This window comes from Protopterus annectens, chromosome 8.part1 (assembly GCF_019279795.1).
Source record: "Protopterus annectens isolate FY-2018-M chromosome 8.part1, PAN1.0, whole genome shotgun sequence".
NCBI lineage: Eukaryota > Metazoa > Chordata > Ceratodontiformes > Protopteridae > Protopterus > Protopterus annectens.
The window spans coordinates 366,475,313-366,500,175 of NC_056742.1; the positions used below are offsets into that span (position 1 = coordinate 366,475,313).

The window sequence follows — 24,863 nt, forward strand, 5'->3', positions numbered from 1 at the left end:
CGAATTAACTGTATATACACACAAAGACAAACTTAAGTACTATTTCAAAGCACGCACTTTATTACGGAGATATTTTTTTTTCATTAATACGTTTCGCCATAATACATTTCATGAGGAATGCGATCTCCCAAACGATTAAACATACTATAACTTTCCCCAAAGAAACTAAATGCACACGTTTAATAATCAACAACGGACAACCCTTTTTGTGTATTCCCGAAGAAGCAACATGATCTTCACTAGCCACTGTAACTCACCCTCAAACTCCTTCTACAAATACTCAAATTCTTTAGTGTCGAAACCGGAACACTCATCTTACACCGGAAATGCTTAGAACTACTGATAGCTTTTACTGTACGTCTTTCAAAACCGCCCCCACCAAAATAAAACCAAAAGCACTGCACTTCCCCGGTGATCAATAAATAAAAACTCTTAGTATTCATAAACTTTAAGGCATTTGCGACTAATTAACGCCACCCGCTGCCTGGAACAAATTGTGTAACTAGGGGATGGGAAGTACAGAGGTCAGTTGAACCATGAAGTAGTTAACAATAGGATGTTATTTTCACGTTTGGACATGGCTGCGATAAATAGCACTCCCTCAAATCCTGATCAATTCTTGATTGACTGGAATGACGCATTTAAGAAGCAACTTAAAATGAACATTTAGTATGCGCGCACTTTCTTTAAAAAGGGGTCCCTTTTGACACTAACGGCCGATGACTGCAGACATGCTAATTTGCATGTTACGTAATATATGTATTCCTGTAAACTGTTGAATATTCACGCACGATATCAACTTCATGCTGGTAAAGCAGCCTTTAGTGAACAAACCAGTTCCGTCATACTACGTATATCAAATGCAGACTTAAGCAGAAAATAATTATTATTTTTTTCTCTTTGCTTTTGCAGGGGTAAGCCCCCGCCACTTCATATACTAACTGCGATATCCCACTACATTGAGAAAGAAGGTAGGGTACATTTAGTGAGGGCATATTCAGTGGTTGTTCAGGACTTAATTGTTGATAGTCAAAACAAAATGTGCATTTCTCATGCCCCTGGTATTTTTCAAATAAAACACAATTCCTGTGCTGTCCTTTTGATGGACGGATTTATCACTATTCGTTTTGGTACAAGAATGAATATTCAACAGATTAAACAGCCCGCCGGGAATTGTTGGCCAGGAGGCGTGGTTAGGGCGGGATTTGCTACTGCGCACCTTGCGAAGTACTGCTCTAATAACAAACCTTTCATTTATGTCATTTAACAAATATTTAAAAAATTAAATGAGAGCACAGCTCCTGATCAGACAAATCCAGAAATAGTCAGTGACACTTTTTATAACAGTACGTTATCAACTGAAAAGTTGGAATAATAATGTGAATTAACATTTTTTTTTTAAATAAAAGAAGTGCAATGATTGTCATTATTTATTAATTCTCCACATGCTCGTCCCAAATCATCAGTTTCGGAAGGGAGTAAGAGAAACAGCAACATTTCGAGTTCACATCAGAGGACAACTTCGGAAAAATGAGAGGTTATGCTGTGGGCGTGTAGGTTGTTAAGTGGAATCCTCTCTATATAGGGCTTTATTTATTTATTGTTTTCATTTTAGTAATACTCGCTTTATACAATTTGCGGTAGCGAAAGAACCAAACTGTATCCTGACATTCAAAAGGCGCAAAACAAAGAAACTAAAAGAAGAATATAAAACAGCAGCAACTGCCGCCACCTGGCGGAAGATTAGTTTTACTGTCCTATTTGGGTTCGAACGCTTTATTTACGGTACTATAGTAACGGGGAAAGCGTCCTTTCGTAAACGTGCAATGTATGCCGGTCCTCAGTTGTCCTGGTGATAAGAGACTGTAGTGTTCAGAAGTTTCTTTTAGCATTGAGTGAATAAACAGTAAGGTGAAGTTTTGTTAAATTTGTAACTGTTTTATTTTAATGGTAGTTAATGTATGATAACAGACGTACGTTGTAATTTTGTAATCCAAATTTGTAGAATACAAGCTAAGTAAAACTGTTGAAATAGTGTTTTAAATATGGTGAACTACTTGGAAACTTAGTCAAGTAGTGTAATGGCCATGCCTGGCTTAGAGATGTGGCTGGTGTAGTATCCAGGTTTGCCACCTTTTCAAATGCCCAAAGTGGACATATTTTGTAGAAACGTTTGATTTTTACAGGACAAAACATACCCACGGCCAGTGCAAAGGACAGAACCTCATTTTTTGCCAAAATAAAAAAACGTATTATTGTAGCACTTGAGCTGCTTACGCTATTCATATAACACTGGTGTGTTTCAGATACAAAATAATTGTTTTATGTAACTATTATAGAAAACTTAGGAAATATGTTTTTATCAAAAAATCTCAGGATATTTGCCATTTTCAGTGTTTTTTTTCAGGACACAACTGCCCAAAGAGGAATTGCTCCTCGCAAAGAGGGACAGGTAGCATCCCTAGTCAGGCGTCTGTGCACAAGGAGTATGTTATCCCCTTTATTACACATAAATGCTACAGTTACTGGTGAAGTGTTGGAATTAAAAATAAGTTATTAATTTTACTGTGAAAATGTAGCACAACTGGGAAAGTACAGCGAACATGTTTAGGTGTGTTTTGTGAATGCTAGTTAAACATACGCTTTCTGTTATACTTTTTTAAAAGAGAGAGGCTAGTAACCCACCATCTAAGTCAGCGTCCCTTAATATTGCACTTCACTGCAACTTGACTGTTAATTGGAAGTGTAGCAAGAAGTGTTCATTTCTTAGTACGTATACTTTCATATTGTCTGCCCCCAATCTCATACCTCTCAAGTGTACCTCATTACGAGGAACATTCCTCATTGTGGGCAAGTCCATGTTCCTCAAAGTTCCACATTGTAAAGGTCTGTCACATTGTTGGAAATTTTTTAAACTGATATCTATGGTAATTAGTACCAGATCATATTGATTCATCAAAAGAACTTTTGATAAGTATAAGGTACTACTGATCTAGCGAAAGTAGTGGTCATGAATGCAGTCCCGGGTTCTATTGCGTCAGTAGAAATGGGCGATATTGTAGTTGAAGGCCTCACCAGTTCCTTTCATGCAGAAGTGGGCGTGTCACAAATTGAGTGACAACTCGGTCTGCATATTACTTGGGGTTTTCGACAAACTGTCAATAGATTCTATATTTTTTTTATTTTTTTTACATTTTAGGTCGATTAAAACTTGTCGTTATACATAATATGTGCATATCAAAGTTCAGTCATGCATGCTGCAACACCCTGTAATACTTAAAGACTTAACCCCACAACTGAGTGAAAGAAAGAAGAAGCGGTTACACTTCTGTTACGATTGCGTGCTGTACTGACAGCACATAACCGTTCAAAGTGTCAATATGAGATTTTGGTGACTGTTTGACTATTAAAAGCACTGTGACAACGGAAACACTTTAGTTTAAATCAGAAGCTATTACACGTTGTATCAAATCCATAATTTTAGCAGTTGGCAGTCCTCTTAAGAAACTGAAATACCCCAAGGTCGAGAAAGTGGTTTTTTTTTTTTGGTTTTAAATGTCTGTTCACGCCATACCGGTAATTTACTTTCAGTTTACTGTTATATTTACTATCCTATTACAACGTCAAGTGCAATTTTTTTTTTTCTTCGGTTGTACATTATTGGGAGAGTGCATATTCATGAATGACATATCACAGGGTGGGTTTTGGGTGTGGCTTGCTACTGCGCATCTGGTGAGGCCCTCAACTACAGTATCGCTTAGAAATGCTGGTTTTAGATACGCGTGAAACTTTATTTATTTTAACTAATTTTTAGGGTAGGGTTATTAAATGTTGTTGCTTGCCTTGTATACTGATTGTCTAGTTGGAAATGGTAAGTGGTGAACTTGGCTGTAATCGTGAGGAATAAAATTAATATAAGACCATGTACAAACATGATAGTATTTGTTTGATAAATTATCTGAAAAATGATCAGTACTGAGGGAAGTTAAATTCTTGTTTGTTGAGGTATTAGTATATTGCAATGTCACATAGTCAAGGTTGGGGGTATGTTTCTATTGGGTAGTCACTTTTATGTGTGTGTGCAAATGTGTTGTAGATAGCTAGTAATTTGTAATGGGAGGGGTTAGATGTAGTTAGTATAGCAGACTGAGTGATATGAACTCGCAATAGATACATTTGAAAATGCAATATATGCATGTATTATATCTTGCATACAGTTCCCAGCCTACAGACACAGACCAAATAGCATTTAAGTTGCTGCAGTCACTATTATGGCTGGTTAAAAGATTACTTACTCTGCTTGCACCCTAGCAAGGACTGCTTGGCACATATTTCACCCCTGACTGAAGTCAAACCATGAACTGAATGGTATTTAAAACAGCTGCAATTGCAACTGTCACTGTTTAAATGATAAACGCTGCTTGTAGAGAATGCGGGGACTGAGTGGCAATTCTTCTTCATTGCCATTTGCACCCCTGTAACAGTTTGTGCCTGGGGTAGCTGCCCCTTTCACCCCATCCTTGCTGTGGGGGTCTCTCTGGGATGTGACGATTGGCATTTTTTTTTTCAGACCCAAGAATGGCATATAAGAGTTTTTTTATGTGATGGGAAGTAAAGTCTTCAATACAGATTCAATCAAGGTGGTGACTCCGAAGAATGTCTTTAGATTTGATACCTCTAGAACTGGGCTTGAAGTCGTACCATTTTGTGGAAATAGAAACAGTCTAAATTAAAATCCTTAAACACCTTGACTGGAAGATATATTTTATATTTTCTTTTTTAGCAATTGATGCTTTGACTGAAAGGCATAGTATCGTACTTGATGTGGGATGTTTGTGAAATGAGCGCAACTGAAGTTTTTGAACAAATTCTTCTGTGTAATCTTGTTTATTTATTAACCTAGTCATTCTCCCACTACTTGATCTAAGTCAGCATCACAAAGGAGACATATCCTATTCTGGCACTCGGTGGGTGCAAAGCAGAAAAATTAATCCCAGATGGAGAGCCAGCCCATCAGAGAGAACTATGTTATTTACTTATTTTTGTTTAAGACATAACTATGTTACGTTGTCTGCAAAATTGATTTGTCTAAGAATATCTCTTGCCATGCAGGAAATTGACTCTGAAATATGTTTCCAAGGTTATTAGCAAAAAGGTAGGAGTAATAGGAATGTAGTATTAATTTTGAAGGTCTTTGGTTGTACATTCCTTTTCCTGTTGAACTGGAAGTGCAACTGCTGTGAGTTCATTTATACTACTTGTGTTGATGAAACTGTTGAGTATGAGTGCTTTTCTCTAACATGGGTTCATATTTGTAGTATAACTTTTAATGTTGAGGAGTAGGAGGAACATGATACGTATTTTAATTCTTGAGGATGGGCATATGCCCTTTCCCCAATAATGTGCAATGTATGTATACATGTGTGTGCGCATATATATATATATATATATATATATATATATATATATATATATAGGTCTCTTATTGGCTGACACAGCGTAGGGTCAACAGTCGTGTGAGACAGAATAATCCCCAGGGAATAGGAATATGTCCCTTTCCCAATGGATCATGTTATCTCTGAGTTAGTATATGTAATTAGCAGGGGTTATACAGTCTGTAAGGAGAGGGATTGTCCCTGCAAATTATATTTTACTTTAGTTCTTTAAGGTTTACTTTTTGTATGCACCAAGGTTGTTGCTCACTGCATGTGTAGTAGAGTGTCAATGTCTGATGTTTTTTGATTGACATTTTAAATGCCTACAATTGGGTGTTTCAACTATAATCAGTAGAGCCATATATTCTATAGTTTTATGCACACACACAAATATGCATATGTGTGTGTGTGTATACACATATATATATATATATATATATATATATATATATATATATATATATATATATAATATATATAAAATATGGGTCTGCCGGATAAGATCAAAAACCCACATAAGCGAAAATGCTAACGCCGAGATGAAAACACTGAATCTTCAGTTAAATACCTCCTCATACAACCAACAAGTTAGCTAGGGAAAGGAGGCAGTTGGCCAACATTTGGGAGTTTGCCCTTTTCCCCCACTATAGTGCAGTCTTGGAGTTGGTATTAATTTGTTAGGGGAGGGTATTGGTTTGAAGTGCTTCCGTGTGGTTTCTTATGCTTATTGGCTGACCGGTTACTTTCCCTCAGTAAGTTCTCTGTGTTGTGCGGAGTTGGTTATAACTTTTGGGTGTTTTTGTCTCAGTGTTATTGTATTCAGGTTTGTGGGTTTTCAATGTCATCAAGTAGACCCGTATATCTCAACCCTGTTTCCCAGTTTTGCACATGGGTTCTTGGAGTCACTGAATACAGGTGTGCGAATGCATTGTGACATTCGCGAAATTAAACAGTCGCACTTATGCAGGTTAGAAGAAAATGGAATCATCCAACTGTTATTTGACAGGCCTATTTTCATCTAACCTGCACTTGGGATCGTTAATGTAAACCATATACACCTACAGTAGAATCCCTCCTATCCAGTCTCACTGGGACTTGGGCTGGATAAACGAATGGCTAATTAATCAGAAAAAGCATACAAAATAGCATTTATAGGTCATAAATCTGATTTAAGAATGATATATATGTGAGGAGTTGTGGTATTGTATGAGGAAATCAGGAGTGTCAGAGAAGTATGTAAGAGTGGTACAGGATATGTACGAGGGTAGTGTGACAGTGGTGAGGTCTGCGATGGGAGTGATGGATGCGTTTACGGTGGAGGTGTGGTTTACATCAAGGATCAGCTCTGTGCCCTTTCTTATTTGCAATGGTGATGGACAGGTTGACAGACGAGATCAGACAAGAGTCCCCGTGGACTGTGATGTTTGCAGATGACATTGTGATCTGTAGTGAGAGTAGGGAACAGGTGGAGGAGACCCTGGAGAGATGGAGATATGCTCTAGAGAGAAGAGGAATGAAGGTTAGCAGGACTAAGACAGAATATATGTGTGTGAATGAGAGGGAGGATAGAGGAATGGTGGGGATGCAAGGAGTAGAGGTGGCGAAGGTGGATGAGTTTAAATACTTGGGGTCAATAGTTCAGAGTAATGATGAGTGTGGAAGAGAGGTGAAGAAGAGAGTACAGGCAGGATGGAGTGGGTGGAGAAGAGTGTCAGGAGTGATTTGTGACAGACGAGTACCTGTAAGAGTGAAAGGGAAGGTCTACAAGAGGGTAGTGAGACCAGCTATGTTATATGGGTTGGAGACAGTGGCATTGACAAAAAGGCAGGAGTTTGAGCTGGATGTGGCAGAGTTAAAGAGATTTGCACTGGGTGTGACAAGGGTGGACAAGATTAGGAATAAGTATATTAGAGAGTCAGCCAAGGTTGGAAGGTTTGGAGACAAAGCCAGAGAGGCAAGATTATGTTGGTTTGGATATGTGCTGAGGAGGGATGCTGAGTATATTGGGAAAAATATGCTAAGGATGAAGGTAACAGGAAAAGAGGAGGGCCTAAGATAAGGTTTATGGATGTGGTGATAGAGGACATGCAGGTGGTTGGTGTGACAAAGCAAGATGCAGAGGACAGGAAGAAATGGAAACAGGTGATCCACTGTGGCGACCCCTAATGGGAACAGCTGAAAAAAGGTGATGATATATGTATGTATGTTGTATGTAAATATTTATTAATCATGTATTTATTTAGTTGAAAAAAATCAGTAAGTTTCATTTTTTTTTTAATTTCAGTTTTTGTTTTGAAGCAAAATCACTCCACTTTTTCATAAAGATAATATCAGTGGCAGATGAATTGTTTTGCTGTTTGCTATATCTCAGTGCAGTTTCAAGAGATTTCTTTCCTTCTGAGTGACTCTGATGTCCTGCCCTCAGCTCCATATTCACCAATTACCTCCCAAACAGGCCCCTTAGAACAAAGCATCAGCAACTCTTTCAAGTTCACAAGCCAAACCTGCCTCCTGGCCAATGTCTTTACTCTTACTCTTTAACCAATTGCTGGAATGCTCTACCATTATGCATTAGAACAGTCAAAAATCCTGCCCATTTAAAGCTTCTCTTTCCACATACCTACTTGGAATTGTACTTGCACTCAGTCTCACTGAATTTCTAAGTTGTAATGTTTTATATATATATAGAGTTCCCCTTTATAATCTCGAAATACTGAAATCTCGAATTTCAGTATCTCGAGACCATAAAGGTGAATTTTTGAAATAGCAAAAGTGCATAATCGCAAATTGTTATGGCTTTACTTTATGTAACGTGCAGTGTTTTGTGTGGATGGTGTCCAGTGTAGTGTGTGGATTTATGTGCGATTTAAGGTGAGTGTTTTGTAAGGGTTTTGGGTGGGAGTTTGAATGTATGTGAGTTGTTTGTAAGTTGCACATGTGAGTTAGTGTAGGCAGGTGAAAGTATGAGTGTGTAAGTGTTGGATATGTTGGTGTTTGTATATGTGTGATGTGTGTGTATTGGATGTGATGGTGTTTGTATATGTGTGATGTGTGTGTGAGGAACTGTAGAATGTGTGGGTGTGAATTTGCTGTCTTTTTCTGTTTGTATGATTTCGGAATTAGTATATATAAGTAGGAGGGATGTGGAATTGCCCCCCTGCTTATATGTAGTGTAGGTGTATTGATTTGTGTTATTGTGTTTGTGTATGTTTTGTTGTTTGATTTGTTGTAGTGTGGGTAGGATGGTGTATGTGTTGTATGGTGTGTTAATGTTCACGATTTTGTGTTTCGTGGTTTTGGGGTTTCGGGATTTTGACCATTCGCCTTTATGGTTTCGAGATACTGAAATTCGAGATTTCAGTATTTTGAGATTATAATGGGGAAATATATATATATTTTTTTCTTTCGTTTATGCTAAGTTTGCCAAAATACAGTATCCAGTATGCTCTAATCACCTTTCAGTTTCCTGTCTTGCCACTGAATAGCTCTACTGTTTAACTTTGCATACTAAATTTCTTGTTAACTGTATAATGCCAACATATAATGCATGTACTTTGTCTGGTATATATGTGCTTTTCTCCCCAGCCTCCACTGAAAATGGGCTCTGAATGGCCCAGTTAACTTTCTTAGTTAACAAACTGCAAATATAATAACTAATTAAATATCTAAATAAAAAGTGTCGCACCTTGATCCATAGGTTGCATCAAAGATGTAATGCCAGGTGGTAAAAACATCACTTTTTGATGTAATCTGAAGGTAGATTGGTGGGATATGGTGGAGCATTGTCAAGGACAAGAATAGCCCTTAATGGTAATTTTAAACACATCAAATGAGCCTTAACTTTTGGAACAAATTCAGTTGAAAACCATTCATTAAATTAAAAAAGAATCCATCCAAGCTGACCTCTGGGCTTTATAGTAAACTGGTAGAGCATTGAAATAAATGCTCTGGGTTTGGCTGATTTGCCTACAATGAAAAGGGATAGTTTGTGACTCTTCAGAAGCATTTGTACAAAGAGCCACAGTGACTCTCTCTTTATTAATTTTGAAACTGGTAACAAATGTTTCTCGTGATGCTGGTGCTAATGTTTTTTATGGAGGAAGGTTAAAATTTAAGCCTCTTTCATCCAAGTTGCAGATTGTTCAGGAGTAAAGTTTTTCTGTATAAGGTCTAAAAATGTCTGGGAAAATTTGCTTGCAGCATTTTAATTTGTTGACAATTTCTTGTTGCAGATGCCTGGATAATGAATTCCATGGCACCTTTTCCATTTTGAAAGCCATCCCTCACTGGCTAAGAATTCTTCTGCGCTGTTGACTTATTTTTGTGCAACTGCATTGCCTTTACCTTCAAAACTGACCTGCTCAGAAGTGTTCTCCTTTGTTGTTCTTCCATGAACCATATCCTTAATGCATCATCAATAATGTCATTTTTTGGCTTCTTCATAGTGTGCCTTCTTGACAACACCTTTTGTGATTGGATTTGCTTACTGAAATCTTGAAAGGATTTTCGTTTTTTCTGCCAATCATTCACCATACTTTTTCCAACATTCAGTTCAGCACATATCCGGTTTACAGGATCTCCATTATCAATATGTTCTGATGCTTTCAGTTTTATTACAATAGCTAACCTGTTCAATTTCTGTTTGTTCGAGTTCATCATTTCATAGGCACAGATAACCACCACTAACTAAAGCGTAAGCTTGAGAACTTTTCAAAACTATGACTACCAGTGCTCTTATTTAATTTTACAGTACTTTACTTTCTGGATGAAGTACTGTAATATGTTCTCTCTGAGTACAGTGCACTGTAGCAGACAACAGAGAAAGAACAACACTACTGCCTCCTCCGGGCACTTCTTATTTTAATCTTCAAATGTTAAAATACTGAAACACATAGATCTTAAGTGAATGGAATTGCCTGTTATTTGCAGTAAAGAGACCTTAGTTTGGCTGCAGATGATTCAGCCAATCAGGGCACCTCTTTACTGCACCTAATTTGCATGCTCCTTGCTGCCTGAAGATGACATCACTTATCTTTCTCTTTTTCCTGCCTGCTTAGTATGTAGCGGCAGACCCGAGATGCATTAGGTCAGGTTATTCTGCAATTAACCAGCACAGGAAGACAAACAGAAGCTTTCCATTCATCTTTTGGAGTAGAGTGGCATGAATTGGAAGTCTCTACCACCCAGCTAAGTCATAAGTTAATTTGGTGTTGCACTCTTGCAAAATGGCCCAGATATTCTCATCATCTGCCACCCCGCACATAAATTTTTGCTTTGTCTCTGATTCTTGCATTAAGAGGTTGAGAGGCTTGGGGGACAAGAAGCCCAGAATTTTGTCATGTATTTTTGGTCTGCTCTTCATAAAAGTTTTTTTTTTCCTTTTCTCTAGCAGATCCATTTAAGCTTGCAGTCACTAAATAAGTCACTCTTACACTTTTATCCTGGTACTTCGGAGCATCTTGGCTTATTGTTTTAATCTTAAAATGTTAAAATATTGAAAAAAAAAGAACTTGTTGCAATATATAAAGTAATATGAAAACTGCAAATTTGTATATATTTTATAATATATATTTTTTCTTTGGTTAGGTTCCGACTCGTATCTTGATGCTTTCATTAATAGTATCAGGGGTAGCATCTTACGTCTTATCTTATGTCTCATCTTATTCTTTTAATCTTAAAATGTTAAATTATTGAAAAACAATGAACTTGCAATATATAACATGAACTTGCAATATATAAAATAAAATGAAAACTGCGAGTTTGTATATATATTATAATTTATATTTTTTCTGTGGTTAGATTCCGACTCATATCTTCATGCTTTCATTAATAGTATCAAGGATAGCATCTTGTGCCTCGGCTTATTGTTTTAATCTTGAAATGTTAAAATATTGAAAAAATGCACTTGCAATAAATAAAATAACTGCAGATTTGTATTTCTAGTATAATATATATATTTTTTCTATGGTTAAGTTCCAACTCATCTTGATGCTTTCATTAATAGTATCAGGGCTACCATCTTATGTCTCAGCTTATTGTTTTAATCTTAAAATGCTAACTTATTGAAAAACAATGAACTTTCAATATATAGAATGAACTTGCAATATATAAAATAAAAACTGCAAGTCTGTATGTATGTATATGTATATATATATATATATATTTTTTTCCCCTATGGTTAGGTTCCAACTCAGATCTAGATACTTTCATTGATAGTATCAGGGATAGCATCTTACATCTCCGCTTATTGTTTTAATCTTAAAATATTGAAAAAAATGAACTTGCAATATATAAAATAAAAACTGCAAGTTCATGTATGTGTATAGATATATATTTTTTCTATGGTTAGGTTTTGACTAAGATCTTGATGCTTCAATAGTTTCAGGGATCGAGAACAATAGAGTACAACCCTACAAAGGTAGTCCACACCACAACAACAATCAAAGTAAAATGAGAGGATGTACCACCATGGACTCAAGCCACTAATAAAATCAGAACTTTAATAAAATACTGTTAAAATCCTTCCAGACAAAAAAATAAATGAATAGATTTAAAAATTCATTCTAACGAACCACTTGGCCACCAGGTGAAAAAACCTAAATGGATCAAAAGTAAACTCACCAAAGTGGGGGGCTTTGACCCCCCCCCCCCCACATCACTCTACTTAAATATACTAACTTCGAGATCACACTACACAGAAGAGAGGGCAAACTTCACCATGGTGGCCAAGTGGTTCCTTTCACAGGGAAAGGATTTTGGCAGTCTGTGCTTTCGGCTGAATGCATTTTCGGAGAAGTGGAGTTGGTTAAGTACCATTCGATGAAACATAATTTTGCTCATACAATGTAGACCCCCACCACACACACACACACACACACACACACACACACACACACACACACACACACACACACACACACACAGATATGTAAACTAAATATTATAAATAGAGAGGGACAATTTCTTTGTGTTTAACCCTTTATGCAATTCAAGTTTGTGAGGTGATTGCCATAGTCTCTACTTTACCATCAAACAGGCCTTGCCTGCTGTGGTGAAAAAAAAACAATAACATTTATATTCATTTTTCAAATACCACATGTGCGTAAACTCTCCTTTCAATAGCTTATTCATTTATGTATGTAATTTAAATTACCATTCCTTTTATAGTTACGTTTTAATATATTAAAATGTAAGCAATTCTCCCATCATTCCATTACCATAGCTAATTTCTTATTCAAATTAGAAATCTATTCTGTTTTTTTTTTCTTTCTTTCTGTCCACCCCTTTCCCATTATTTCTCATTCTCATCCCTTGGTGTAAAACTAGCTATACTTTGTTATAATCTCTGTCTCTCTCTCTCTCTTTTTTTCTTTTTTTTTTTTTTGTGCCCATCCAGGACCTTACTCAGTGACTGTACTACCAACAGCCATTTGTCCCATTCCATGGACACAGGATATTTCTGGGCTGGAATAGTGCTGCATGGCCCATGAGGTCACCCCTGTGAATCTTGATTATTCCTTTATTCCCCAATAAGAGTAATGTGGCAAGAAGTGAACAGCTTGCTGGTCCTGGGAGGCAGCTTATCTCCTGCTCAGTGGGAGTGCCCCTAGCCCTACAGCAGCTTCTCTGAGCCTACTACAACTGTCCTCTAAAGCAAAGAATGCCACTATATGATGGATTTCTCTCAGTTTTACTTGTGCTAAGCACCAGTACAGCATGAGCTCAGTTGGCCTGAACTCCATTTGCTAACACCTAGTGCTTCTACTAGGTGGCACCTTTGTGGTAAGCCAGAACTGTTCTCCCATGGGTAACCTGGCAATGGTCACTCACTCGCATCCTCTCTGACTAGCTTCTGTAGGCTTTCAGGCTGCTAAATGAACTTGGGTTGCCTGCATTATAGTAAGGGCTTTATCTCATGCGCATCCTTGTTATAATGTCTTTTGGAAAATCTAATCGAGCATAATCCTTTCTAGATACTAAGTCTTAGCTCATCTTGAGCTTTGAAAGGTCTGTTTGCTAGTTTTTTAGTATTAAGTTTTCTTTTTAAAAGTATAACCTTTATTTATATAGTAATCCACAATCAGAGCACTTAGTAATATTGGGTAATACTAAAATGTATGCCTTATAATAAAGTTCTGTAAATATGTTTTATAACTTGTATGTTTAAGTAACTGCAAGCATAAACAAGCACCGTCTCACAATACGTTCTAGTTGGTCTTCTTCCTTGGTGCTCAGGCATACCCATGGCTTAATGTAAAACTTAACACAATGTTTTTATGGTTTGCACATAGTGCAGCTGTTGCAATTCAGAAACAGTAATGACTGACTGGTAATTAACATACACATTGTGCACAGAGGGGGAATTTAAACAATATCAACGAGGCATGGTCTCATCCTATTCATGGGTCATTAGAGTCTGCTGTGTGTTGTTATGGATCATTATTTCTTGTGTATCTTATTAACTGTACTATTCATATGTACCATATGTCCATTCCCAACCTGTGCAAATGATGGGCTCCCAGTCTTTAAAACAGTTGTAGCTAGACTGTCTATGTTTTATGCAAAGTCGTTAACCTTTGCATGAGTAAGCATGGTCTTGTGTTTTGGTAGGTATCACTCTTTTACTTTGTTTCTGCTTAGCTCTTATATACTTGTGTATTATAGTTATACACAATGTGCTGTCTGTTAGCTAGTGCCATGGTGTGTTGCGCCCACCTCTACCTGGCATGGCCTTTCCCTGCTGCTGTCTCCTTCTCTACCTTCTTGTCTGTCTCAGCTGTTGCCTGTGATGCTAGAAACTGCAGTCTCTGCACTGTGCCACCCTGATGGGAAAGTTTACTAAGTATGATATTATGTAATAGAGCATGCACAATAAATATTTTGGCACAGGTGGCAGGATCATGCTGCAGGTCATTACCAGGCAATGGAATCATGACTATTGCAGTCAAAACACACACTGTGATGTTTCTAGTGTGTGAATGGGCATGGTTAAAGCTTTGGTCTGTTGGCTTATGTGGATTTCTCTTTTGCGTCATGAGCCAAGGTTCTAGGGCATATCTAGAGTACCCAATTAAATGCCCTTGTGGGAAGTCACCACTCACAAACCATTGGTGAAGGTTGCGTGTGTGTGTGAGATTTTGAAACTGGCCGGGTGGCCTGCACACAAATTGTAGATGACACACTGTGCATTACAGACCACCTGGCATTTGATGGAGTGATACTCTTTGCAGATGATGTACTCCCTTTCCTGCTCACCAGGAGGGGTCTCTATTTTGATATGGGTATAGTCTATGGCCCCCAGTACCTCAGAAAAAGGACTATGGCATGAAAGTCCTGCATGGTGTCTGTTCTGTTCTCTGGGAAACATGAGATCCACATGCTGAAGCATGGCATCGAAGAACTGGCCTAGTATTCTAGAGGTGGATGCCTAAGATAGACAACTGTGTCCGCAGTTGGTTGCTGAAAAGACCATGTAGTTAATATTTGTAAGGCCACACATCCCTTAGTTTCTACAAGGCTGGATACTCCATAATTTCTATGGAGCTGTAGATGAGGGCGATACACCCATTTCTTGTTGTATGGTGTCCTTGTCCACTCTGTAGCAGTCTGTAATATTGGTGACATGGAGGGCATGACATGTTGAGCACGGTTGGAAGACCCAGTACTGTTGATAATGAGGTCTGGCACCATTGGCTGTTATTAAGAGCCTCTTGCAGATACAATCTCAAACATTTGTGTGTTTTTCTGTTCTTGAATGTCAGTATATGGCCATGTTCATTGCTAATGCTTGTGCAGTGTGGCTGCTTGTGATTTAATACAGTTCTAAATCACTCCATTGTTTTGTAATTCATTAGCATACAGTACAGCTCATGATGTGGTCATTAGCATATATCTCAGCTGTGCCTTGTTTTCCAGCAAGCCTCACAGTGTAGTCATGCTTTCTGAATCATACACAATCTACTCATCATAGAAATGTGCTTGGCACAGTGCAGAGAGTGCTTATGCATCCTGGGCAACTTGTCTGAAGTGCAAAATGTATAAACAAATAAGTACATTTAACTCTGTAGCTGTGCTTCAAAGTGACCATACATTAAAATTTCATTTCAACAAAAATCTGTTATAGTGGCATATTAGTAGAGCAGTTTGCAAAAATTTCTGGACAAATCTCTTTCTTGAATTAAAATTTCTGGACAAATCTCTTTCTTGAATTAAAATTTTTGGAGTTAATCAAGTAATCTCCTTGCATATTTTCTGTTGCTGTATATAAACTTAATATGCATTCAGTCTGAGTTTCTTTTTCACCTAATCTTAGTTTTATATATTTAGGCAAGTGTCTGTGTTATCAGTATGAGAGTTATAATGCTGAAAAAGTTTGTTTATTGTAAATTTATCAATTTTCCGGGAAATTTCTTACATACTGAAGAGCAGCCTCTGAAGTTCCTTTTTTGATTGTGTTTTGAGGGATGGTTTTAAAGAACTTAAATAGATAATCCAAACAAATTTGACAGTAAAAGTTTTTTTTTTTTAATTCCAAAGACAATTATACAGACATTTGGCCTCTCCGGAGTGCTGATCAGCATCTTCTCTCAGTTTATAAACCCAAGAGGAATATTGACAAACTACTTTACGAACACTCTGTCTCACTAAATTGGAACAAACTCCCTCTCCATATTAGATCCAACCTTTCCTTTCCCTGTTTTAAAAAGGAGCTTAAATCCCATCTACTAAACTTGAAATTATGCCCTTGCCTTGACCACACTTCTGTCCTATTGTATAACCTGTTGCATCTCCTAACTTTCTTTCTCTGTTAGTAATGTCTGCTTAAATGACCTCCTAAACCCTCAGCTCTTCTACTATAGCCCCTCCTTTCTCTCCCCCTCCCATTCTCCACACTATTTATTTTTTCCCCTACTTTCTATCAGTGTCTGCACATTTTCCTTCTTTTGAGCAACCATTATCTTTTTCTTTTTACTCTTATACGTAGTAAATTTAGACCTATCAGTGCAACCCTTAATGTTCATAATTATTTCTTTTGTTTTTCTCTTGATTATTAATTTTGTATTTGCATTATTTTAATATTTTTTGTCCTGTATGTTTATCTTTGCTTATGTTTGCTGTGGCTGTTTCCCCTTGGGTCTGCACTGAAAATGGATTGCTTACTATCAATGCAATGCAAATAGTTAATAACCTTTTCTTTTTTACAATTATTTTGTATTGTGATTGTTATTTAATATTTGTATATTGTCGCTTTATCTTTACTTACGTTTGCTGGGGCTTTACCCCTTGGGTCTCCACTGAAAATGGGTTTGATTGCAAACTTAGTTGGACTAACCCGGTTAACAAATGTGAAATAAATAAATAAATACATTTGATCCTAAAATGAAACATTTATATTCTATTAAAATTATATCTTTTGCATCTAAATGTAAGGACTTTTCTGTCAAAGATTAGTTAAAGCTGCAGCCCAGCCTTCTGTTGCTGCTATTATAGGTTCATAGGTTGGTACTGGGCTATCTGCCCAAAGGCATATATTAGCCCAGCCACGTTTGTGCAGTATTCACCTCCCCTTTAGTAGTTCCCTAGACCCTTGTACTAGCAGCTAGTACCCTTGGCCCCTATCTAGTAGTGCTGTTGGTGTGATCCCTGGTGTGAACTTTCTGTTACCCATCCACTCATCAAGGTTCCTCTTGAAGAGTGATAGTGAGGGGCTCTGTCTTATGTAGATTGGGACCCTGTTCCATAGTAAGGGAAGTCTCTGCGAAGGGAATCTATCCCTCCAGCATGTTCTGTTCATTGTTGTGTTGAGGTTTATATCCCTAGAGCGTGTAGCTCGAGTAGATTTAGTTTTGCTAAGATGGAGCATGTTCAACAATTCTGGGTTGGACATGGCTTTGTATGTTAGACAGAGATCGCCTCTGAGAAGGCGGTATGCAAGAGAGAACAGTTTTAGCTTTTTCAGTCGTGCTGCCTAGGGCAACTGTTTGAGGCCAGTAATCCTCTTGGTTGGGTACCTCTGTGGTCTCTCCAGCTGCTGGAGATGTCTAGCCAGGTACATTCCAATTGGTGCATTGTACTCAATAATGGGTCTGATGAGGGAAGAGTAGAGGGGCACCATTACATCCTTAGATCTTGATGCAAACCCTTTCGTGATTAGATGGGTCACATAGAAGGATTTTCTAACCACTTTGGCAACATGGTTATCAAAGGAAAGCTGACTATCTACTTGGATCCCTAGATCCCTTATTTCTTCTTCAGATTTCAGGGGATTACCTCCTATGTTGTAGTTTGTGGGTACTCTGCTTTTTCCAAAGGGGATTATTACGCATTTTTTTGCATTTAGCTTGAGACCATGGCTTTGACACCATGCATCAGTCTCATTTAGGCCCTTCTGGAGGATCTCCATGTCAGCCGGAGACTCTATTGTAGCACCCAGTTTGCAGTCGTCCGCAAACTTAGTCAGCCACAGCCCTTCCGTGCTTGCCTGTACTTCTGAGAAGTATATGCCAAACAGGAGGGGCCCCAGCAGAGAGCCCTGAGGCACACCACTCTTTACTGGTCTGGATTCGGACATAGATCCCGCTACTCTTACTTTATGGGATCTGTCTGAGAGCCAGTTTGCGATCCATCTTGTGACGTAAGGGTTTATGCCCAGGCTGGTGAGCTTATCAATAATACCTGAATGGGGAATGGTGTCAAATGCTTTAGCAAGGTCAAGGTAAGCCATGTGTACCTCCTTTCCCTTATCTATAGCCTGAGTAACTGTCTCAAAGAAATCCACCAGGTTCAGGAGGCATGATCTGCCCTTGATGAAGCCGAACTGTGTGGGGTCCAGCGACTGGAGGTTCCCAATCTGTCCACTTATGAGTTCCATAATGATTCGCTCCATAGCCTTACAGATCAGACTGGTCAGGCTTATTGGTCGGTAGTTCCCAGGGTCAGTTGTGGCCCTACCCTTATGTAGCGGGACCACCGTTGCCGTGCACCATTCTATGGGCACATATCATGTGGAGAGGCTGAGACTGAACAGGGTATTAAGATGCGGGGTTAATTCCTTTTGGAGCTCGCATATGATACAGCCCGGGACACCATCTGCTCCCATGGAGGCAGTGTTTTTAGCTTTAGCTAGAGCCTTGTTAACCAATGTATCAGTAATAATTGGACTTGCACAGTCCCCTGGAATGGTAATAGGCCATGTAGGTATTACTCTGCCATCTTGGCTTTCTCCCACCTCCAAAAATAATTTCTTGTTAGTTACATTTTGTAAGAAATATATAGCCATTTTTTTCATCATAAGTTGCACAGTATCTGTATAATTTTGTGCTTTTGTGTAGTAGTTACATACTAATTCATTAAATAGCTTGAAGCATAAAACAATACAAATTAAAATACTCTGTGTCATATATAATTCTGAAACCTTTAACATCTTTCATCCTTAACCTTTTATTTAAATTTCATAAAAATAATTCTCTGAATTTCAAATTTCCAGTATCTTCACCGTAGTCCATTGAAATGAATAGTATTAGAATCTTCGTGTTTGCTGTGGAATATTTGCTGTATGATATATCAGTTGTATTTAAATTGTACCAGCATTGATATATTTTATATAGTTAGTATATGAAAGAGAAACCACTGTACATTGTGACTCAAGGTCACTTAGAAACATATTGATGTTGTTTTCAACTTGGAAAACATACTGATGTTGTTTTCATTCTTCGGTGACTCCTTTCAGTCATTGGATAACAAGGCAAAACATTTATGTTAATCAGTCTCGTCAATTATTACATCTGTAGTTAATTTATCAAAATTAAGGTACGAGTACCTAAGCAAGAAATTAAGAATCCTGTAATCTCTCAAATCACTGTGTAATTGAATATTCCACAATCATTTCTAATATGTAAACTCAAAAATTTGTGAAGAAAATTACCTATTAAAAACTGAAAAAAATAGGCATGTAGATTGAAGGATTGGTGTTTGATCACCCATACCGTAACCTACTGCTACATATTATTCTTTAATGCTTAGTTTTGCAGATTTAATTTAGTTTTACAATTCTTGTGGCCAAGTAATACTGTTCTTGAAATGAAAAAATACTAAACATTTTAATTTATGCTGTTTACATAGTGATAGTGCAATCTTTTAGTTCCTCAAGTAAACTTTATGAAAAGTAGAATTTATTTAGTTTTTGTGTTACCCCACTTGACCTACCACTAAGCAACTGGCTGTGCTCCTAGACACCACATCTAGTCTCCCCACAGGTATCACTATGGCTTCTAACCAGGTGGTCCTGGATTTGTCTGTTTGCCTGGAAGGATCTCAGCCTTATGACACAGTCAGTAGAGCTGAACCTTGTGTACCTCACAAGACATCTGCAACAGTTGGAAAGGCCGCAGAAATACCTCACTAAAAGAATCACAGGCCTAAAGCAGATACCCTATGCTGACCGTCTAAAAAAAACTCCAGCTGTACTCTGTCGCATATCATCTACTCAGAGGTGATCTCTGCTTAACATACAAGGCCATGTCAAACCTGGAGCTGTTGGACATGCTACACTTAAAGAAATCCCAATCCCTCAGAGCCTCACTCTCCAGGGATCTAAACCTGGTCATCACAATGAACAAAACATGCTGGAAGGATAGGTTCCTGTCCCAGAGACTCCCCATACTCTGGAATAGACTGCCCATACAGGTCAAGCAGAGCACCTCTTTGGGCCTCTTCAAAAGGAACCTTGACGATTGGATTGGAGATAGGAAATTCACCCCGGGGATCATGTCAGTCACCCTGCTACACAGGGGACCAGGGAAGTAAATATTCTGGGAAGAAATAGCTGGGGAACTGTTATAGCTAGGCTTGCATAGGCCCTAGTGCCGATAGCCTAGTACCAACCTATGAAGAGGGGAAGACCCAGTGGAGAATCACGTTTAGGTTTTGGTAGCCATCATTTTATGGCAGATTTGATCAGAATCCCTATCTAGAACACACAGTATGTAAAATTATAAGCATGTGTGTCACTTCCCCCTTATTGAAATTCTGTACTACAAGACATTTGTTGTCCCTAAACCCACCCAAGATAGGAGAGCTAGTCATTGTTACCTTCATTCTATCTTCTCCCAGCTCATTTTACCAGACTCCAGAGATCATTCCCAAACTCTGGTCACAAGCAGCACAGAAGGATACCCCACCTCTGTGCCACTGAAATGATTAGAATTGGATTTTATAACATTTTTGCTTAATTTAGATTTTAATTGCTTCATGCTTAAAAAGAAGACTTTTAGTTATACCTCAGAAATTATAGATCTCAGAAAAAAGAGGTCCATCTTTGGTAACTTCTGCAATTAATGGTACAAGCATTAGGGCAGTTTAGCTGCTAAAACTTGTCCAGACTACTCAGAATCCTCCTATATCATATCATGCATTATTCATCTCTTGCTTTCCACTTTTTTCTTTGCTGTGTTTCATGAACAGTTGGAAAAAATTACCCTAAGCTACTTACTTATTAAGAATTCATATTTTAGTGTGAAAATATACAGAGTTTGTTTTTGTACCTCTATATATTTTCTTAGTCATGAGGCATACAATTTCTCTAATTTTTCTGTCAGACTGTCAGTTTTGCTTCTCTCTGTGCCTCTGGACCTAGGCCATTCTTCTTCATGATAATGCAGTCTTATTTAGGAAGTGCGCCTGTGGGTTGCCCATTCCATCTACCAACCAGCACACTTGTTGCCTTTAACATCTTGGAGAAACACACAACATTCTTGCTTTGCGATTTAGTCAAGCTTTGTGCCAAAGGCATTGTCAAACTCTGCCTGTTTAGTGTCAAAGGCTGTATCTGGCCATGTGGTTAGACAGCAAATTTTACCAGTATTCACTAATTTCTTCTTTTGGGTTCTAATACCCTTACTAAAAAGTTAAAATATTCTCGTTCCAAAAAATGCTCTTTACCCTACTCTTCAGTCTTCTGCATCTTTGACAGACCTTTCTGATCCATTTCCTCAGTGACAGTGTGCCCCTATGCTTTTAATTAAGGACAACTCCTGCTCTATGAGAGAGTGAAAAATATTCCGTTAATAACCGTGGGAGTTTCTTCCTTAGTTACAATCACTGCTCAGACTTCTCTGATATAATCTAGACCTGATATACCTATATCCTGTTACTTCCCAGTTTACTTTCATTTATATTATGACTGACTGGTGGAAGCAATTTTTCTTCTTCAAGCCAGGCAGTCCAAAGCTTCCCATCCCAACTGATTTAGGGTTCTGGTGTAGTCTATAAGTTTTCTGCTAGAGTAACTTTCACCTTAGAGGCAGTGTTACTGATGTACTTGGATCCATTGCTATCTCCATTCTCCTTTCCATCAGTCCCGGTTGTACACTTTATGGTATTGCTTTCTGTGGTACTGCTCCCATTGTCACTCCTTTTACCTGTTTTTCAGTTTCTATGTTTTCAGGCTGTGACCATAGTTTCAGTGCCATGACCATACTTTCAGTGCCAGTGATGGTATTGCCCTTGTTTGCTTTCTTTGTATCATTGGCTCTGGTGTGAGAGACTGCAGTGATGTGACTAACATCAGAATTTCTTACACCAGGCTTTTGGCCTCCTCACTATACTAGAACTCCAATGCTGGTTAATCTGGTGCTGTTTCTGCTGGTATCAGTAACCTCCACTGCAGTTGCAGGCTTCCTTGCAAATCATTTTCTATACCGCATTTCATCCAACAAAATAAATTCGTAACCTGATATTTTAATAGTGGCATTTTCAAACCTTCTCCTGCCCCTTTGCCAAAAACTCCACTGAGGTCATCTCTGCCTTCCCATGTGAAGTGAATTTCAGAGTATTATGATTCTGAACTACCGCTAAACAAAACAAGAAAAATCCTTAAAGACAAAGCACCATGAATCTCTGTCACAATCCCCCATTGGACCTTGATGAAATGGAATGGGGATTGGTCCTTTCCTCCAGAGGACCCCAGATGTGTGGAATATCTGCACTTGATGCAGGAGAAGGGATGCTTGCTGGCTTCCCAAATGTGTTTATAGGAGATTTGCCACTTTACCCCTCATCCATCCTGGAGGCAGCACCCCATCCTGGAGGCAGCACCCCTAGTAGATCTTGTTAAATGTACTATTATACTTGCACCAGATGTAACAGCTCCATGCCCAAGGCTTTTCAGGTCTTCCAACGTCACGTGTATCTTTAGTTTAGGCAGAGCCTCCTAAACCAGATACCACAATGATTTCAGCCATCCTCTGTAAGGCTCCTCCTATTCTGAACCTTGCTTTTAATTCATCCAACAGGGAGCCTAGAGTGGTAGACAGATCCGGAAAGTGTGTGTTCCTGTACAAACCTGCCTTTCTGGGCACTAAACTGTCTTAACACTCAACTGTATTTTAGATAGACTTCTGAAATATACATTAAGTACTAAAGCCACTAACACTTTGAACATGAGCAACCTCATTTTGTCATTTGACAGAAGGTGCTGCCATAATGGCTGGATCCAGCATTATGTCAACCTCCCTTGCTGCATCTCACTAATTTTGCTGAGTAAACCAAGTTGACACTCTTAGATTCTTCCTCCTTTGAACCTCTTTAGTTTGGGGAAAAAAAATGAGTAGCACCTTAACCATGTTGAGAAGTGGAACAAGACCCTTTCCACTGAGCTGTGAAATTTCATCCTTCTCAGTGTACCTTTAATGGGATGCCAGACAAATAATGCTGCATATATTTTTGTGTTGTATACAACTGCAGAATGTTGCGAAAAGAAGTTTCCTTCACCCTAGTTTCCATTAAAGCTCATAAGCCCCGACTTCAGTGTTCTCAACACTTACCAAGAGGCCATGGTCAACCCCTGGACAGAAAGCAGCATTCCTGAGACCTTCTCAGCTGTCCTACTTTGGAGATCATCAGAGGTTGATTCTCCTTTCACCTGAATTCTTGGAGAAGGATTTTAAAGGACAGGTGGATACAGGAGATACCAGAGGTTATGCGATGCCTTCTCTCTCTCCCTCCCACTTCAGTGTCCTTTTGCCAGACATCTCACCTCATGCTATATATGAATTAAGAAAGGAGATCTTAAAGTTTCTTAAACAAAGAGCTGTCAAAAGGTCCAAAGAAACTAAAGAAAGCATTCTGTATTCTTTTCATTGCCAAGTAAAATAAAGGACATTATGCTTTTTCTCTGTCTCACTGCTTTAAATGACTTTATTTCAGCAGAAGTCTATGAAATGGTCAGAGTGCTATTATTCTTTCCTATTGTTACAGAAGGAGACCAAATGGGCTGTTTGGAGCTCAAACTCGCCTAACTCCACATCAAGGCAGACAATGAGTAATGGATCTCTATGTTGGTTCTAGTCTTTGGGGTGTGTTATTGATGAGGTATTTTCCGAGAGCGGCAGACTTCCCAAAGGGTACTATTTTGCATTTATTGGCATTGAGTTTTAAACCCTGGCTTTAGCACCAGTCATTTGTTTGTGTTGGCCCTTCCTGTAGGATGTTAGTGTCTTGGGGGTATTGTGTGACTGCTTCTAGTTTGCAATCATTTGCTATCTTGGTCAGCCAGAGGCCCTTGGCATTGCCCTTGACTTCTGAGAAGTAGATGCCAAAAAGGACTGGTCCCAGCACACAGCCCTGAAGGACTCCACTAGCAACCAGCCTTTTTGTGGAAATGGTCTCCCCATCTGAACTTCCAGTGTATAATCTGAGAGCCAGATGGCTATCTAATGAGTAACATAGGTTCATAGGTGTGTACTAGGCTAATGGCCCTGGAGCTTTTAGAAAGCCTAGCCCACATAGGGGTTTATGCCTATATATGTGAGTTTGTTTACAATTCCAGAGTATGGTATTGTATCGGATGCCTTATCCAGATCAAGGTAGGAATCGTATATCATTTTTCCATCATCCATTGCCTTGGTGACCCTCTGAAAGAAGTCTACCTGGTTGAATAGGGATAACCTGCCCTTTACAATACCAAACTGAGTTGGATCCAGTGTTTGAATGTTTTCCATGTCCTTATTAATAATTTCCATGGTAATTCTATTTATGGCTTTGCATATGAGACTAGTCAGACTTATAGTTCTGTCGTTCCCAGGGTCTGCTGATGGCCCACCCTTGTGTACAAGGATGACTGATGCAGTTCTCCACTCATATGGCACAAAGCCTGTTTAGAGGCTGTGGTTAAACAGTGACTCTTGTGGTCTCAAGTAGGTCATGCTTTAGGTTATTTATGAGGCATCCTGGGATATTATCAGGGCCCACCGATGCAGTGTTTTTGGCCTTAGATACTGCATTTAGGACCTGCTAGTTAGTGATAGTTATAGGGGTGTTAATGTTTGATGGTATTTCCTGGGGGGATGGCTGGGAGAGCTCTCTGTAGGTGGCTACATTTACAATCAGTTCTGCATACTGCTGTGTGATGTCTTTTATTTTTGGAACTAG

General features: G+C 38.6%; 2 protein-coding genes across 4 annotated transcripts in view; one reads left to right on the top strand and one right to left on the bottom strand.

Annotated features, from left to right (window-relative positions):
• The window catches only part of HSDL1 (hydroxysteroid dehydrogenase like 1), a 327,456-nt gene extending 327,043 nt beyond the window's left edge, over positions 1 to 413 (bottom strand). The window contains exon 1 of the mRNA XM_044081942.1: positions 258 to 413. The gene's annotated coding sequence lies outside the window, so the exon portion shown is untranslated. The remainder of the gene's footprint in view (positions 1 to 257) is intronic.
• Positions 414 to 1,464: 1,051 nt separating this feature from the next.
• Positions 1,465 to 24,863, top strand: part of DNAAF1 (dynein axonemal assembly factor 1) — a 1,332,504-nt gene continuing 1,309,105 nt past the window's right edge. For 2 of the 3 annotated variants that reach the window (XM_044081943.1, XM_044081945.1), the window contains exon 1: positions 1,465 to 1,911. The gene's annotated coding sequence lies outside the window, so the exon portion shown is untranslated. The remainder of the gene's footprint in view (positions 1,912 to 24,863) is intronic. The other variant, XM_044081944.1, reaches the window with a different exon arrangement.